General features: G+C 33.5%; 1 long non-coding RNA gene across 1 annotated transcript; it reads left to right on the top strand.

Moving 5' to 3' along the window:
- The first annotated feature begins 625 nt into the window (after window positions 1-625).
- Window positions 626-3,810, top strand: LOC141711156 (uncharacterized). Its single transcript, XR_012571249.1, has 3 exons — window positions 626-750; window positions 1,023-1,123; window positions 3,377-3,810. It is a non-coding gene; the product is annotated as an uncharacterized LOC141711156 (long non-coding RNA).
- The last annotated feature ends 14,396 nt before the right edge of the window (window positions 3,811-18,206 follow it).

Genomic DNA, 18,206 nt, shown 5'->3' with positions numbered 1-18,206 from the left:
TGTACATTTCTTAGTTACTTTGATTTTAACATATTCAGAAATTATTGTCGATGTGTTTAAAAGTTTAACAAGAATTGGACATATATATTATGGCCTTATTATTTAAAACGTCAAACTCAATTAATTTATTATGTAAATATTTTGACATTTTTTTATGAGGATGTAGTAAGAAATCTATGTAATTAGGTGAAATCCTGACCCCTCAAATTTTTTGATAAAATAGATTTTTATTTTAATTTGTGATGATTAATCTTCTCATTGATCTTATTTCAAATCTATGGCATTTTTAAAACAATAATGTCTACTGATGTTATTCAAAAATATTCATTTTTTTCTAAAGCATAACTCATTCATCAATAACGCATTTAGGTTAATAGATATATGGTTCTAGTTATAATATTTTAGACAATATTGTAGCTAAATTTTATAAATTATCTTTAAATATACTCTATGTCTGGCCCATATATAATTTTAAGGAAATTTAAAAATGATGGGCTGATATATGAGGCCTTTAGTATGGATATGGGCTGATTTACGAGGCCTTTGACATATGGATATGGGTCAATTTGCGAGTCCTTTAAAAGAATGTGTGCACCCTAATTAAACCTAAGATTTATAAGTACATATAGAATGCCTCTCTATCACCTCCACTACACGCCGCCTCCGTTATGTCTAGTACTTCTTGCCGAAAAATGAATGGAAGAATTTTTTGAAGAAAAAAATTATTCGATAAGATGATTTTTGATTCACGTAAGTCCTGCTACTATTATTATGTAATTTTGATCTTTGAGATGTAATTGTGATATTTTAACCAATCAGTTCAATACAATTAACTGTGATGTTGTAGATCTACTATGTATATTTAGTAATATGTCACTGTTTTAAGAATTGTTTTTGATGAATTTGGGTTGTCGTCTCCGTTCATTATGTAATGTCATAAATAGTTTAATTGATGTGTCCATTTTAAATGTTTTCTATATTATTATCATGATAAATTAAATTCACATGTACTTCTTATGCAGATATAAATCCATATATTACTAACGGGGATCGATCTCAAATAATGAAGAAGGTGCTCCAAATCCACTACCACCTATAGGGGACAACATATTTCATGATTTCGGTGAGGGCTATCTCTTTTCAAAATATTAGATTATCATCAATTTTTAGACCAAATTAATGTGAGTTTTTTTAAATAATAAAATATAGTATAAAATTTATAATTAACCTCAAAATGATGTTGAAAAAACTAACTCATAAATTGAAACGTAAATTGTGAAAACTATAACATATTACATCAAAACTGAGGACTACCCAAAATTTTAATATGTTTAATTTTTCACTTATACCCACTTGTGAATATTGTCCTTAGATACAAAGACTTAGGGAAATTTAGAGGGAGGAAAGGTATGTTGTCGATTAACATATGTTTAATTGATATTTTGGAATGCTCTTTTATGATCTCCACAAACTTATTTAATCAATTTGAGCATGCATATGGTTGGTTATACTTTGATACCACATATATTTTTTACTATTTACAAGAAATGCTTTTTTATATATGCACTATGTTATATGAGACCTAACCACATAATATGTATGTTTCAGAAATAGAATTGCCAAGAAAACTATTATCTTTTTATCTACATCATATTAAAAATAGGAGAATGAATTGGGATTTACACGTAGGGTGAAGCTAATTTTTAAAAAGGATGGTGGTAATGATTGAAACAACATAGTAATACTCATGATCTTGGTAGCTTTGAAGAATTTTAAATACTTGAAAATGGATATCTTGGTAATATACATAAGTTTAGATGTAGCCACCTGGAGACCGAAGAAGAAAAGTCATCAGAGTCCAGAAAAAGAAAAGAAATAGGCATAAAACTGTACAAATAGACGTTTATGTGCAGAGAATGAGGACTATTCTTGATGACTTTAAAACTCCCATCCTTGAGAGATAAAATTGTTTATGTAGTCAACCATCTTTTCTCTACTTTTTTGACATATACTAATTGACATACATCCACATCAAACTTATCAAAAATCGTAGCAACAATTTTGAAACTTAGAGAACTCAACTTACATAATGCTTAAGTTAAATCTGGATGTTGCAATCATGTATTGACTTATAGTTGTGGGAAGACAATTTTAGGCCACTTTTATAGACAACTTCAAGACTCTTTGTGTTGTGTTCTTTGTTATTCTCGTCTTCTTGTTTAACCACGTCAAATCCGTCATAGTCTGTATACATGTAATTTTCAGAAAACATCATCTCCTACCCTTCTCCAACTATCTCCGCATTTCTCAAATATTCCAAAAATATTCGCGTTCATATAACCAAGCTCTTTTATATCTCCCATATCTAACAATTTTTGACAATGATCAAACACATTATCCACTTGATCATGTTCACAATTTTAAATTGTATGCATCTTGCACTCACAATCTTTCGAAAAGAACATGTCCATCATTAAACGTCTCATCTATCACCATATTTTAACTGACATCTTTCCTTGTCTCCGCGTCTGAAAAACAACTCTTTTTCACCATTTAGAAAAATTACTTTTAAATGAACCGCCACCATCTTAACCTACATATTTTCGGGTACCCCATGATATGAAAAAAATTATCAACATCCATCCTCCAATATAGAAACTCCTCAACTCTTAGAGACCCATAGAGTAGTGGTTTATCAACCTTTATAATATCATTATTATTGAGCCGGTTCCCCATATTTTGACTCTGAGTCAATATTCTTACCCATGTGATATGTCTTGAGGGACTTGATTTTGATCTTCTCTTTCGCCTCTATGTTGATTGTTCTTCTTAGTCATTTTATCTGCCAAGCCTTAAGAGTTGTGGTAATTAGGACTCATTATCTATCATCCAAGTTTTTCATTATTGTTCAACCTGAAAACTATTTAAGAATAAATACTACTTACAACTTACAAGTAATACTCGATAATTAAGGATTTTGAGCGGGAGGTTTATAGTTGATTTGGAGATGGAATCAATTGTTTTACACTAAATTACGGTATCAGGTTCAATTTCCCACTTGTTCATGGAAATTTATTTTACAATTTAATATATTTATAGCATGGTTTTTTAATATAATAAAAAAAAATTGTATGTGGAAGTAACTCAATCGATAGAAAACAAATCCTTCATTTTAAAATTAGGTTGTTTCACATTGAAGTAAGGCCCGAGGTTCAATTTCTCGCTTTCATGTCTCCCTAAAAATGTAGGTATTATCGTATATGTCTACCTGATGAATATATTAAAACTAACTTACACACATACACATACACACATATATATATTTCAAGAAGAATCCTAGGATTATGCTTAACTTTTAGTGATTAATATTTTACAGCTGGAAACTTGATAGTCTTCCGAGTTTCGGTTGACGATTCACGCACTATGGGTTCTAGAGGCGCAAACCTAGAGGTGGAAGATCGTCGAGTTACAGGATAACTTGAGACTCATCTACCTCCGGATGCTAGTAAAACATTATTTGTGGAAGGTTTACCAGCAAATTGCTCCCGAAGGGAAGTGGATATGTATCATAACTACTGCATCACTCCCTTCCTCACTGCCTCCATCCACTCCACCCTCCATAATTCACCATCCACAACTCGTACCACGATACAAACTTGCATCAATTAAGATTATCAGAAACTGATTCGAAAGTTTTATCCATATATGAATGATGGGTATGAGACATAAGATAAGTTCAAAGAGATTAGTGTTGTATATGAAATTCTTTTCAAGGTCAATTTTTTCTTACATTGTATATCTCTTTTTCAATAAAATATGGCAAGTACAATGTCTTTAGAATCTACGGCAAAGTTATGATACCAAACCAAAAAATTATAGTAAGATGATGTATGATTATGATTAAAATTGTCTTGAGTAATTGGTTTATTATATATTCCCCATTTTCTATTATTAATTTTCTGATTTTATGAGTTTAAAATAATATTTGATAGCTACTGTATACAATTGTCTACTTCTGTGATCTTTGATAAAAATTTCGGATTTATTTAAAATTTTGATAGGAAAAAATTGATTTGGTACATAGTTAGGAGTTTTCTTATGCCAAGTGTGTACATTACAATTGTTTAATATTATTTATAGTGTCATGTTAAATTGAATTTTTTTAATCTTATCATATAAATATGTTTCCTAATTCTCTAGTTCGAACTTTTTATTTTAAAATTTTCCATTTTATGTCTTAATTTAATGCCTTATAAATTTGAGATTAGATTTTCCCACTATTGTTTAATGGCTAATTCTCCAATAATCTTATTTTTAGCTACGTTTGTATGATGTGAATATCTATTCATAATATTGCACGGTTGGTGAATGGGTCTAAATTGTGAATATATGGTTATGTCATTTTTTATAATTTTTTGAAATAGATGAAATTAATTTTTTTGAATTCTTGTTCAAAGATTGCTTGTTAATTTTGTTCAAAGATTGCTTTGAATGCTTCAAAGATTTCTTGTTAATTTTTGGTAAAAATGGAATTTAATTAATGTTAGCCTATATCGGGAGGGGGTCAATACAATATAGTTCAATCAATTCGAAAATAAATAGACACAAGTATGAATAAAAACAATATTTATTGATGTTATAAAAGCTAATAATAATTTTTTTTTGAGAGTTGTTAGATTATACGAATGATAATAATGTGATGCAATACCTATAGTATAAATCAAAATTGTGTTTATATATCACACAACTGCACTATCAATTACAAAATATATGATTACTATGATTAACAGATTACAAGACATATCCAATTAATTAATTAATAGTTGTTAATCAGTGATTTCTTGGAACCGACATATATACATATATTTTTTAGTAGAATGAATCATTTCCTGATTTATAGCCTATCAATTTCCTTTATTTCCTGATTACAAGACCTATGAATGTTTTTCTTTTATTAATATTAAATGAACACTTCTAAGTTTGAGTTTCAATTTCAAATGTGATATTTGCTCCTTTGATTGAAAATTTAAATTCTAATTTTGTATCAATTTCGAGTTGATGTTTTAAATACATGATGGCGTTTTGACCACATGCGATGATATTTAAATGTGTTAGTGAACATTTTGTGTCACATTAGGCGACTCTTGTTTAGTTAAAATATTATTACATTATTCAATAAATTTTGGTAAATTTAATGTTTATTTCAAATGCTTTAATGTATCAGGTCATGTTTAAAATATTTTTAAATTCGATGAATTCAAAATTATGGTTAAAGTTGATTTTTTTTGAATTCCACTTAATCTTATAATTGACTATAAAATATTTAATTTATAAATAACTAAATAGGTATTCAATCAAAAGGATCCCTTTGATTAGATTTCTACTTTCTTTATCCTATACTATTATTTTAAGAAAATATTTATCATATTTTACTAGAGATTATCTTTTTTATTTCTTTTGCTTTTCAGGTGCGTGCTATTACGATTCCGGTGTTTTGTTCTTAGGCATTAAAATTTTATTATGTAAATGTCCAAGAAAAACTTATGCGCCTTTGATTAGATGATAAATTTCATTAAATGAAAGGCGTCTTTTACCGAATATTTTATTTTCTTATGAGAAAGTTTCTCTGGTCTAAAAATTTTATCTAAAGGCGGGCCGGAAAGTGCACTAGTTACACGTGTGAGATATATCTGGTAGACCTGTTTTTTCTAGAACTACTTATCAAACAATTTATTTTTTAAGAAATTTATAATGACGATAATCGAGTTTATTGACATCATGATTATGAAATAATACTAAACTAATATGTTTAATTAAGACATAAATTGCATGTTCGTACTACAATCTGATCACTACGGAAAGCGTCAAGCTAAGTCATTGCAATTATATTAATTCTTTGGACTGGATATATCAAATAAATTAGGTAAAGTGATAGCAAACTCCCATATTAGCAAATAGATCACCAAAGTGGTGAGGTGGATATCCTTATACTACGGGATTATTAGAGCGCTTGTTAATGCTGCACGAGAGCACAACCGTTAATTCATGAACCTCAGTAGTTGTTAAAATTTTCTGAGTATCTTCCTTTTATCCCTTTAAATTCGTAGGGTCATATGATAAGGTTAAAATGTAACACTTAAATAATGGTTCAAAGTCTACTGTAAGTTGGTTGTTCGGATCGAAGAAAATTATAAAACTTTGTTTCTTTTAGTTACATCATATGATACTTTATAGGGAATTGCTCAAATGAGAACCCCAATTATAATGAGATATGAGATCTAATCTCTGCCCTCCATTTTATAATATTTTATATTTTTCTTTTAATCCTTACCACACATTTCCTTCTTCCACCCAACTATTTTCTTGTCAATTCTCTTTGGACACCCAACCCACCCACCACTGCACTCTCTCCACCTTTACCACCCGATGCCACCGCCACTTTACTACTACTCGCGGAACTATTCACTCCTCTCCCCCCCTCTCTCTCTCTCTCGCTCCCCCCCAACGGATTACATACACACACAACTATACACACACCACCGCACTTTCCGTTCGAGCTCAATTCATTCGCCGTTAGATCCATTTTTATTGATTCGTCCACTGTTAATTTCATCGATCAGAGCTTTACCTTGAATATTGGCCCTGCAATTGCTCTGATTTGTATAGTTTGAAATCTGTTGATCAATATAATCTTTTAATAAATTCTGGTGATTCTTCCGATATGGGGGGTCAGTGGATGGTGATGGTTGTGGTGGTAATGATGACATGGTGGATTTGATTGTGCTATTTATAGTTAAATATGGTGATTTTTGTTCTAATGGTGGTGATCGGAGTTGATGAATTGAGCTGGTGGTAGGATCTGGTGAATATAGGCAGTGGCCGGTTGTGGTGATTTGTTTATTTCGGAGGTGATTTTTTGTTTATCATTTGTCGGTTGCTGTGATTTTTCATTTTTTTAATGGTGATTTTCGATTTTCCGGTGGTGATTTTTGATTTGACGGTGGTGATTTTATGTTAGCGGGTGGTGATTTTCCGGTGGTCGCCGGAGTTGTGGTGGTCGGAAATGGTGATCGCCGTAAGTCAGAGGTGGCAGGGGTGAAATTAGAAAGAAGATGATGATAAAAATTTTAAATATTTAAATTAATGTGTGGTGAAGATTAACATAACATTTAAAAATGAGTGGATAAGATTGGTTCTCATATCTCACAATAATGGGGTTCTCATTTGAGTAAGACCCATACTTTATATATATATGGAGTTGCTCAAATGAGAACTCATCTTAAAATGAGATATGAGATCTAATCTTAGCCCTTCATTTTATAATATATTTTATATTTTTCTATTAATCCCAACCATACATCTCTTTCTCTCACTTATTCACCCAATTTCTTTAATTCATTTCCCACATCGACACCCCACTCCATCCTCACCTGCCATTGCCACCGCTGCGCCACCACCTCCCGCAGGACTCTCTCTCTCTCTACATATCACCCCCTTCTCCCCATCACTGTTCTTTATCACCCATATACCTCTGTCTCTTTCTTTGTGCAATCCCACCAATCCCACTGCCGAGTTGCCGCCAACCCCATCTCCGGTCGTCGATTTTTAAACTCATGTTCATCAGTTTTTAACGATTTTTCGGCAATTAGCATATATCCAGCTTCAACGAATTCCATTCTCTTTTTTTATCGATTGATGGATTTGCTTTAGCTTCGGCGATTTCATTTCCGGTTTGTTCCGTCAATAATTTTTAATAAATTTTGGTGTTTTCTCAATTTTTAGTGATTACTTTTCATTTTCTGGTAATTTTAGGTTGTAGTTGGTGATTCGTTACATATTGACGATCTGTAGATGGTAGTGTTGGTGGTGATGTGGTAGTGATTGTGTGGTAGTGTTGTAGTGTTGTAGGGGGTAGTAGTGGTGTTGTTTCATTGATGATTATGACAATAATGATGGTACAGGCATGTAATCAGACATGTAATCATAATCAGGTGATTTTTATTATGAATTTGATGGTCAGAGTTATGGATGGAACTGGGGGCTAGATCTGGTGACTGAAAACCATGGCAAAATGTGGTGATTTTTAATGTTCGTTGGTGTTTTTAGTGAACAGTTGGTGATATTTTTATTTTTCGGTGGTGATTTTTGGTTTGACGGTGGTGATTTTATATTTGACGGTGGTGATTTTCTGGTAGGCGTCGGAGTTGGTGGTGGCCAGAAATGGTGGACGGCGGAGGTGATGGTGGTTAATGGGTGGTTGAATTAGATAAAAGATAATAACTATTAAAATTAAATATTAAATGAATGGTGAAGATCAATATGATGTATTTAAATGAGTGGATATGATTAGATCTCATATCTCACAATAATAAGGTTCTCATTGGAGCAAGACCCTATATATATATATATATATGAACCCCACTATTATGAGATATGAGATCCAATCTTATCCACACATTTTATATATATATTGATTAAATCTTATCCATACATTTACATTTTAAGTTCTGTTTTTTATTTTTAATCTCTATCATCTAACCACCTCATTCCTTACCACCTGACCTCCTTCCCTACCAGCCTCCACCATCGACCACCAGCCGCCATCGTTGCCGGAAAAAATCGGCTGCCACCGTTGTTGGAAAAACACCAGACCTCTCTCTCTCGCCCCTCTTCTCCCACACCTTCCCTCCTCCTGCCTCCACCATCTCCTTCAACTCCAACGCCATCTTCACCACTACGCCACCTGAAACTTTGGCGATACATCTCCGCCATCATCAACATCTCTAATCAGCCTCGAATTGCAAATGTCTCGCAAAATAAAATTCAGATTTGGTGCTTCAGTTAAATTGTCGACTACTTGTGGACGAAGAGATTGACGTGCAGGGATCCTGTAGGTGGTGGAGACGTTATTAAAACTCTGTTCGAGTTTCAAAACGGAGGCGATTTGGTGATTTTCAATTCAGATATGAGAATTCTTGGTGAACCAATTTAATATCCGGTGATTTTCTAGTTGAAAGCAATGATTAGCCGAAGACGGATATATATGATTGTGATTTGATGGTCATGATAGTTTGGTTTACTGGATTATGTGTTTGATTTTAGTAATTTTTCTTCGACGGTGGTGATTTTTTTGATTTTGGTGGTCGGTGCATGGCCGGACAGAGTTGTTGTATGGTGGTTATGGTGATGATTTTGGTCGGAGTTGGTGATCGTGGCCGGATCTGACGGGAAGAAAGTGGATTAATGTGGTGATTTCTAGTTTCCGGCAGTGATTTATCATTATTCGGCGATGATTTTTCATTATCCGGTGGTGATTTTATATATGACGGTGGTGATTTTCTGATGGTCGTCAGAGATGATGGTGGTCGGAAATGGTTGTCACCGGAGATGGTGGTGGTTGATGGGTGGTTGAATTAGATAAAAGATGGAGGAATATTAAAATTTATAAATGTTAAATCAATGGTGAGAGATGAATATGTGGTATTTGAACGAGGGGATACGATTAGATCTCATATCTCATAATAGTAGAGTTCTCATTGGAGAAAAACCCTATATATATATAAAGTTCACATTCGAGAACTTGGAGACCTCGACAAGACAAGTTCACATTCGAGAACTTAGAGAGCTCGACAAGTTAAGTTCACATTCGAGAACTCAGAGACCTCGACAAGTCAAGACACTTGTCGAGAACTAAGAGATCTCGATAAGCCATTATACTTATCGAAATGTCAGTTTCCTATACAACAAACTGGAGATCTCGAAGTACGGAATGCAAACAAGTTAAATATTCAAGATTATCAACCAACAAACGATCTAATCAGTTAGATTGAAAAGTCTACAAAAGCATCTTAAAGAGTGCAAGATCAAAGGCCAAGATTAACTGACAAAGGAAAGTCACAGATCCAAAGGATTTGCAAAGATACACTAAGCCAAAAATGGAAAGCTTTAGAGATTACTTTTAGTAAGGTTCGGTACATTCTATTGTGTGCTGTGTAAACCCGTGTTTACTAATCTATAAAGTAAACACCGGTCCTTTGCTTTTAATTGTATCAAACATATCTAATATTTCTTATAACTGTCTCAAGGAAGAAGCTGAGTTCTTTACTTACAAAGAATCCAGAATTTGTAGTAAAACACTAGCTTGATTTTAATACAAAATTAAGTAAGTTTTGAAATATTGTGTGCATTGTTTTAACTTCAGTTAACATAATATTATTGCATTTTAATCTACTTTGTTTACCAAGAAATAAACATTCAAAAAGCCTTAAAAATAACCAAAACACATTCACCCCCTCTTTGTGTAGTCTTCATTACCTAATAGAGGGATATCGGGAATTCTGCCAGCTAAAAGAATCATAATATCCCCTATCAGAAGGAACATTTCTGAATCTCTTGACTGAGAGTTTCCATCCTTGAAGGTGGAAGGCAACTTTTCTATGAAAAGGATTTTCTTGTAGGTACACTTGGATGTTTGGAGCTCTAAGTGAGTGACACACTGTGAGACTGGGCGACAAACACTTGAGTGTAGAGTGGAGTGAAACATATTATGAGATCACTAAACAGAAATCACATACTTGCACTGTGAGAAAATGGTTACCATATACATAATATCTTCACTTGGTGGTTTGATCCTAAGATTCCACTCTGATACATATTAAAGGATTACTCAACTAAGGGGGAGAGATTATGGAGAGATTATAGAGATTCTAAAGATTCAATAGTCTTTCTGAAACTAAGAAGGGGAGTTTCCAACTTTATTGTACTAAGGAGAGGATTCTTCATCTTAGGGGAGAGATTATTGTTTTCGATTCTGAGTTCCAAAATGTTTTCTATGTGCTTTATGAGAAGATCTGAAGATTATTGAAGACAGTGTTTAGAAGACGTATATATCTGCAACTTTACATAAGGGAGAGAAGACTATGTTCTCTGATGAAGCTGAATGTGTATAGAAGATGTGGTATATAAGATATAATTATTTCAAAGTTCAGATATGAAAGTTGAAAGTTGATTGAAGATTTTTGTTTATGGTTAGTTGAGTTATCCTCCAAACTGTGGCTTCTCCATTATTATTTGACCGTCAGGTGTAATAGTCAAATAAGGGGCAGATTGTTGAGCAAGATTGAAGCTGTATGTATAACTCAATAATACTGGTTTGAAGCTGTATAAAGTTTATTAACATGTTTAGGCAACGTAGGAATAAGGTTGAAGTCATTCGAAGTAGTTATCAAGATTAGTGTGAAGACCTCAATAATCCTATGTGAAGTGTATTATATATGATAGAAGACTTGACAATGATTTGAGAAGATTATAGTACGAAGGCCTGAGAGCGGAACTAGTCACATGTGAACCAGACCACTATACAAGGTGTCAGTGATCCATGAAAGAAAACTAAGTACTATCATTAGAATGATTGTTAAGTGAGGATTTGTATCTGGGAAATACAGGTTTTATGGTTAGTACGAAGACTCAAGAGAGAAGACTTGAAGACAGGACAACTCAAGGAAGGTAATTCTCTTCAGAAACTAAATCAAAATGATCATTACCTTGTAGTAGGAGTCACCATGGCCATTATATTTATTATCAGAAGCAATATCCTGAAAATACAGTTCAATATCTCAGTATAGGAACTGGTCTTAACTTAGTGGGGCCTCAGGGAATAAACAAGAGCAAAAAGAAATTCAGAGGTGCATATTTTCCTACCCTGGTCGCCAGTAAGGATTTAATTAACATTGGTTGATTATATTTCTAAGGCAAATCAACATCCTAGCTACTCTAGTAAGCTTCATTGCAAGTTAAAATAGGAATGAAAGAGAAATTCAGCCCATGTGTTGTTATAACCCACAAACACATTTCCAAAGCTTCCAAGGAGATGTAACATTCACTAAGAATTCAAGAGGGTCCATAAAATCACAAGTCAACATTCAAGGGCTTGTTCACTCGCAAGTAAGGGTTGTTCACAAAGATTCTAAGTAAAGAACCTACTCTAGTCGCCAGTTAGGGAAAACAAGTGAAAAAATGTTCTTGAATGTCCTTATGCGTAAGATAGAATGTTTTACAAAGAGACTAAGTAAAAATCTATCTCTTGGTCGCCATTTAAAGAAATAAAAACATTCAGACATGCAAGTAACATCAAATGCAAGTTGTACAATTCAATTCACTTGGTTGATAAAGTGCCACATGTCCCTTATCTCTCCTAAATACCTACCAGCCTATATAAACAATTAGATGTAGATTGGTTTTGCATCTCCCCATTCTTGAATATAGCAAAACTCTTGAAAAATATAATCAGCACTTTGAAAAGCTTAATTTGGCAAGGAGAGGTCATGCCCTTGTTTACTCACCATTTAAAGCCTTACACATTAGATACACTCATCATTTATAACTTCTTGATTGTATTGATTAATCATTTGATAAGAGTTATGAGTTTTTAGGGTGATAGATATAATCCATAATATGATAGCTTATATTTTGTATTGGCTTTATCTATTTATAACTTTGAATATTTGTTCAAAGGTATAAGAAACCCTTTTGCGGTTTAATTTCTTAATACAAGAATTATCCTGTGAATCTCTTGTGTTTGTTTATTTCGTTTTATAATTTCATTATCCACTGCATTATTTATCGAAAAATGAAGAACATACATTCACCCCCCCTTTGTATGTACCTTTTGGACCTAACATAAGAGTTAGGCTCCCAAACACTAAGTCCTAGGGGAGATGCCCCGTGACGGCTCAAAAGGAGTGTTGGAGTGTCTGTCTGAGCCTTTCGATCTTTTCTTACCGGAACCTGAAGGCTCAAGAAACGCAGGGACCTTAGGAATGTAGTTCGCTTTCTCGACAGCCTTCCTTGCCATCCTCCGGTGATAATGTCGCCCTTGTCATTCTGCGCATCCAAAGCTCCCGCAGTTGAAAAAAAAACAAAGAAAGAAATGGTATAAAAAACTTGACAAAGTCTAGGGTACAATGAAAATACATACCCTCTTTAGAGAGGCTGCTAATTTCGACCTCCACAAGTTCTGTTTATGTGACAAATCGCCAGTAAGGAGTTTGGCCATTATCCTTGATAAGATGGTCACGAGCATAAAGCTCTTCAGTTCTGAGATCTAGAATGTAGTGAGCACTGTCAATAGGAAAATTAAAATCACGTATGAAGTACTCTTCCTAGTCACCTCATTTCCACTCCAAGACCACGAATTTGTGGTTCCATTGATGGGTTAAATCTAGAAGAGAGTGAGTGTTCACACTATGTTGAACTAGGGCCTGTGTTGGATTCGAAACCATCCTGGTCTAGCAAAGAAGGAATTTTCAACATGAATATACTTCTGAACATAGTAATACTCAAGGGGATGCCAAGATCGTGGCACCTCACGATAAACACAATGATGAAAGACCATGCATTGGGGTAAAGCTGGAAATGGTGAACTTTCAACTCAGCAAGTAGTCGAGGTATAATGGGGTGTAAATGAAACCTCATCCCGGCTTGCAGAGCCGCTTTGTATACATATATCCTAGTATGAGTCCAATTGTAAGTCCTCTCATTAGACTTAACTTTACAAACTTTGATCCACTCGGGGAAGTAGTAGCCTAATCTTATCTTGTCAACGTTCTCTCAACCAAGCATGCACTTGTGTTGATATGCATCAAGACTAAAAATACTAGGGTACTCATCAACTAGCTCATCTATTATACTCTTCAAGTTGTTCGAACAACGGTTAAGAGAAAAGGGAGAGACTAGAGCTATACCTTTCATCGATCGCATCGTAGCACGCTTGTTCATTGCCTCATAGGCAGAGAGGGAATGCCTATTGAAGTTGTTCTCAGACATCTTGGAAGGATAATAACTTGAGAGAATGAGAGTTCTAGAAGTAAAGAAAATTTTGGAGAAGTTGAGAAATGAAGGTGTGAATGAAAATGAACACTTCTCATTTTCTTTTATAGGAAAAGGGGCACCTGCTACAGCAGGTCACTGTTAGTGTTTGTGCCCTAAAGATAACACTATAATTTTTTAGTTTAAGATATTTGGATTATTAATTTTTATGTTCTATCGATTATTCCTTTTATAATTTATTATGTCTTAATTTATTGCAATATAAATGTTAGATAAATAAATATCCTTGGAATATGATATGAATTCTATATCTCTAAGCACGTGACTTCGAAATGAGATTATGAGAATAGTATAAATATTCCTAAATGTCCATAGTCAAGTATTATTATTATAAAAGAGTAATACTAATGTATTAAAAATTTTATGTTTGTTGACTGACGATCACTTCACATTGATCATAGGTAAATCAAGAATCGTATGAGAAATAGAATGATCTAAAAAGGATTTAACCCGCCTAATTTTAGGAGTGATATTATTGGCCACTTGTGTGAGCTAGACTATGAAATGCATGATCGCGCTCAAATGTTGATTTGATGTGATAATATACTCATTGATCAAGAAAACCTGGATAAACTATGATGAGGATGACAAATAACATGCCTCTAAATTTAATATATAATATGCGATTAAAGGGATTGTATTATATTGTATATTATTTATGAAAGGTTTAATCGATCACCGATTTAATTATTATTACTTGGGTAGCAATGATGTATTACTAGATATTCCTCATTATTTTAGATTTTAAATTCGTTGACAACGTAATAATAACCTATAGGATCACACACTAAGAATGTTTGAAAGATTATTTAATTTAAATTGGACTTAGAATGAATTAAAGTAATTCGAATTATTTATAACATTAATTTAGCTTGACTAAAAGAATTAGATAAATAATGATATTTGAATTTACTAATATTAATTATGAAATTTATTTGTTAAATAATTAAGTGAGACCTAATTATGATACAAATAGAGATTTCTAATTAGTAATAACTCCTAATTAGTTAAGAATTATAATTCATTTTTCTACCCTCTATATAATATATCTTGTGTTGCTGATTTTGGAAGCAAGACTTTGATTAAAAAACCCTAGCCACCAAGAGAGAAGATGGAGATAGCAAGAAGAAATGATTTTGTACTTGTACACATTCAATCCTTGCGTTCAAGTATTCGTGTGGATACTGATAGAGCATAGAATGCGAGAGCGGGATGCGTGGTGATTGAACAAGTTTTGAATCTCCATTATTTAACCAATTTGTAAAGTTTCTTAAGGTAAATAATCTGATCTATGAATTAAATATTTGTTTTTCATATGGATTTCTGTTTTTCACGTTTTAATTACAGTTTCTGTTGCGTTTTATACCTCGAAACCCATCAGTCACAATACTGGTTGGTTCGCGTTTACATGTAGCACTCGAAAAAAGACCAATAAAATGGCAAACTGTCAAGCACGGAGAAGAGAGGACAATATCAATGAATACAATGATACAAGAGACTGAATATCGTATAAATCCTCAAAGAAAAAAATTAAGAAAAGCTAAAGCCATGGTATTAGTCTTAATCCAAGACTGATTACGTTAATCATGGTGATTAGTAAAATGATTATGACAAGAGCTAAGTTTAACTCTTAAACTACTGTTTGTGGCCGACTATAGCCACGATTGAATCTCCGGAAGGATGAAGTCCGAGAATTTCCAGGAAACCATGCCCTCGAAGACCAGAGTATTAGTGTTTGTGCCCTAGAGACAATACTATAATGTTTAGTTTAAGACATTTGGATTATTATTGTTTATGTTCTATCGATTATTTCCTTTTTAATTTATTATGTCTTAATTTACTGCGATATAAATGTTAGATTAATAAATATCCTTGAAAGATGATATGAATTTTATATCTCTAACTACGTGACTTAGAAATGAGATTATGAGAATAGTATCAATATTCCTAAAGGTCCCTAGTCAAGTATTATTATTAAGGGACAATAATAATGCATTAAGACTAGTGTGTTTATTGACCGATGATCACATCTCATTGATCATAGGTCTAGGGATACTAAAGTAAAAAATACAGGCATATGTAAATGTACATGGTGTTGGATAGACCCAATGTGAGATTTTACATGCCTGTTGTGTCATAAGTAATTCTCACTGTGATAATGATGTATTCGTCCTTAGACTTGAAATCATTATATTTTTTTATACGATAATTAATATAATTTGATTAAATTAAAAGTTATCTTTGACCAGGTAATGATAAAAGTGTATTTTGGATATATTTTGAATCGTTTGAGAAATATGAATGATCTAGAAAGGATTTTACCCTCCTAATTTTAGGAGTGATATTATTGGCCTCTTGTGTGAGCTAGAATATGAAATGCATGGCCGCGCTTAAATGTTGATCTGATGTGATATTCTACACATTGATGAAGAAAACCTGGATTAAACTATGATGAGGATAACACATTACATGCCTCCAGTTTAATCTATAATATGTGGTTAAAGGGATTACATTACATTGTACATTATTCACGAAAGGTTTAATTGATCATTGATTTAATTATTATTACTTGGGTAACAATGATGTATTGCTAGATGCCGCTCATTATTTACGATTTTAAATTAGATTTGAAATTCGTTGCTAAAGTAATAATAGCATATTGGGTCACACACAAAGAATGCTTGAATAATTATTGGATTTAAATTAAATTAAAGTAATTTGAATTATTTATAATATTAATTAAGTTTGACTTAATTAATTAGATAAATAATGATATTCAAATTTATTAATATTATTATGAAATTTATTTATTAAATAATTAAGTGAGACTTAATAATGATACAAAGAGGAATTTCTAATTAATAATAACTCCTAATTAGTTAAGAGTTATAATTCGTTTTTCTACCCTATATATAATATATCTTGTGTGGATGATTTTGTATGCAAGATTTTGATTAAAAAACCTTAGCCACCAAGAGAGAAGATGGAGAGAGTAAGAAGAAAGGATTTTGTGCTAGTACACATTCAATCCTTGCGTTCAAGCATTCATGTGGACACCGATAGAGCGTAGATCGCGGGAGCGGGATGTGTGGTGATTGAACAAGCTTTGGACCTCCATTACTCAACCAATTTGTAAAGTTTTTTAAGGTAAACAATCTGATCTACGAATTAAATATCTATTTTTTGCATGAATCCTGCGGTGTGTTTCAAAAATTCTGGTTTTTCATATTTTTGTTTAAGGTTTCTGTTGTGTTTTATACCTCGAAACTTAATAGGGACCTCAAGAAAGGAAGTTCCCGACCTACTAAGCAGAGCCGACCTCCCTTTTTTAAGGGCTAGAGCCGAGTAGGATGTCCTCGGAAGGACGTCCAAAAATGTCATGAACCAACAAGGATGTCCCAAATAAAAATTCTAAGAAAATCACAAACTGAAGCCAATGAATGCTCCCAAAGAAGGCTAGAGCCTCCACGGAAAGAGGTTTCGTCAATATTAAAGCCTTATGTGTTTCCTTAAGACCAGGAAGAAGTGTCCCGGCTGAACGAGGGACTCTCCGACCAAGGACTCCGGGACAGAGTCCCCCGGACGACCTCCGTTTCACAGGTTGAGGCCGATCAGGAGCCTCGGGACATGGGGTTTCCAGCCGACCAGGGCCTCAAGGACCTGGTCTTCAGGCCGACCAAGACTCGGCTTGACCAACTCCCCCACATAGAGGGGCTATGGCCGACCAGGACACCCACGGGTGGATGCCTTGATCGGTCCAGAACGTTCTGGGACAGATTTTTGCGATTTTTTGGAAAATTTTCGGGTAAAACTTGAAAATTTCCAAATTTTAACTTAGGGTCGATTAGTTTATATTGCACGTAATTAGCCTAAGTTAAGGTTATTTAGTGACTTGTGTGATATAATTAGCCATGTTTAGGGTCGTTTAACTTATTTACGCTCATAATTATCCTGGATTAAGGTTAATTTGTGATATGTGTGTATTAATTAGCCCTGATTAGGGTCGATTAACCGCGTTTAAGGCCAATTAGCCTCATTTAAGGCCAGTTAGCGTACTTTAGCTTAAATGAGGCTATATTAAGCCTAATTAGCAGTTTGTACATGGAAATTAGCCCCGTTTATGGCAGATTAGCCCTGATTAGGGCCTGTTAGCAGCTTTCACCCCACAGTTAACTTTGAAGAATGTTAAAAGGTGATCAACGCTCGCTATATAGGCCCGATTAGGACAATTTAGTGTATGACACTATTCGATTAGCCTTGCAAAGGCCCAAAGTGTGTATAATCGCACGAAATGTATATAAGTCGTTGTAAATATGTAG

Source organism: Apium graveolens, chromosome 3 (genome assembly GCF_009905375.1).
Source record: "Apium graveolens cultivar Ventura chromosome 3, ASM990537v1, whole genome shotgun sequence".
Lineage (NCBI taxonomy): Eukaryota > Viridiplantae > Streptophyta > Magnoliopsida > Apiales > Apiaceae > Apium > Apium graveolens.
The sequence above is the reverse complement of the archived record's forward strand: the minus strand, read 5'-3'. Positions and strand labels throughout refer to the sequence as shown.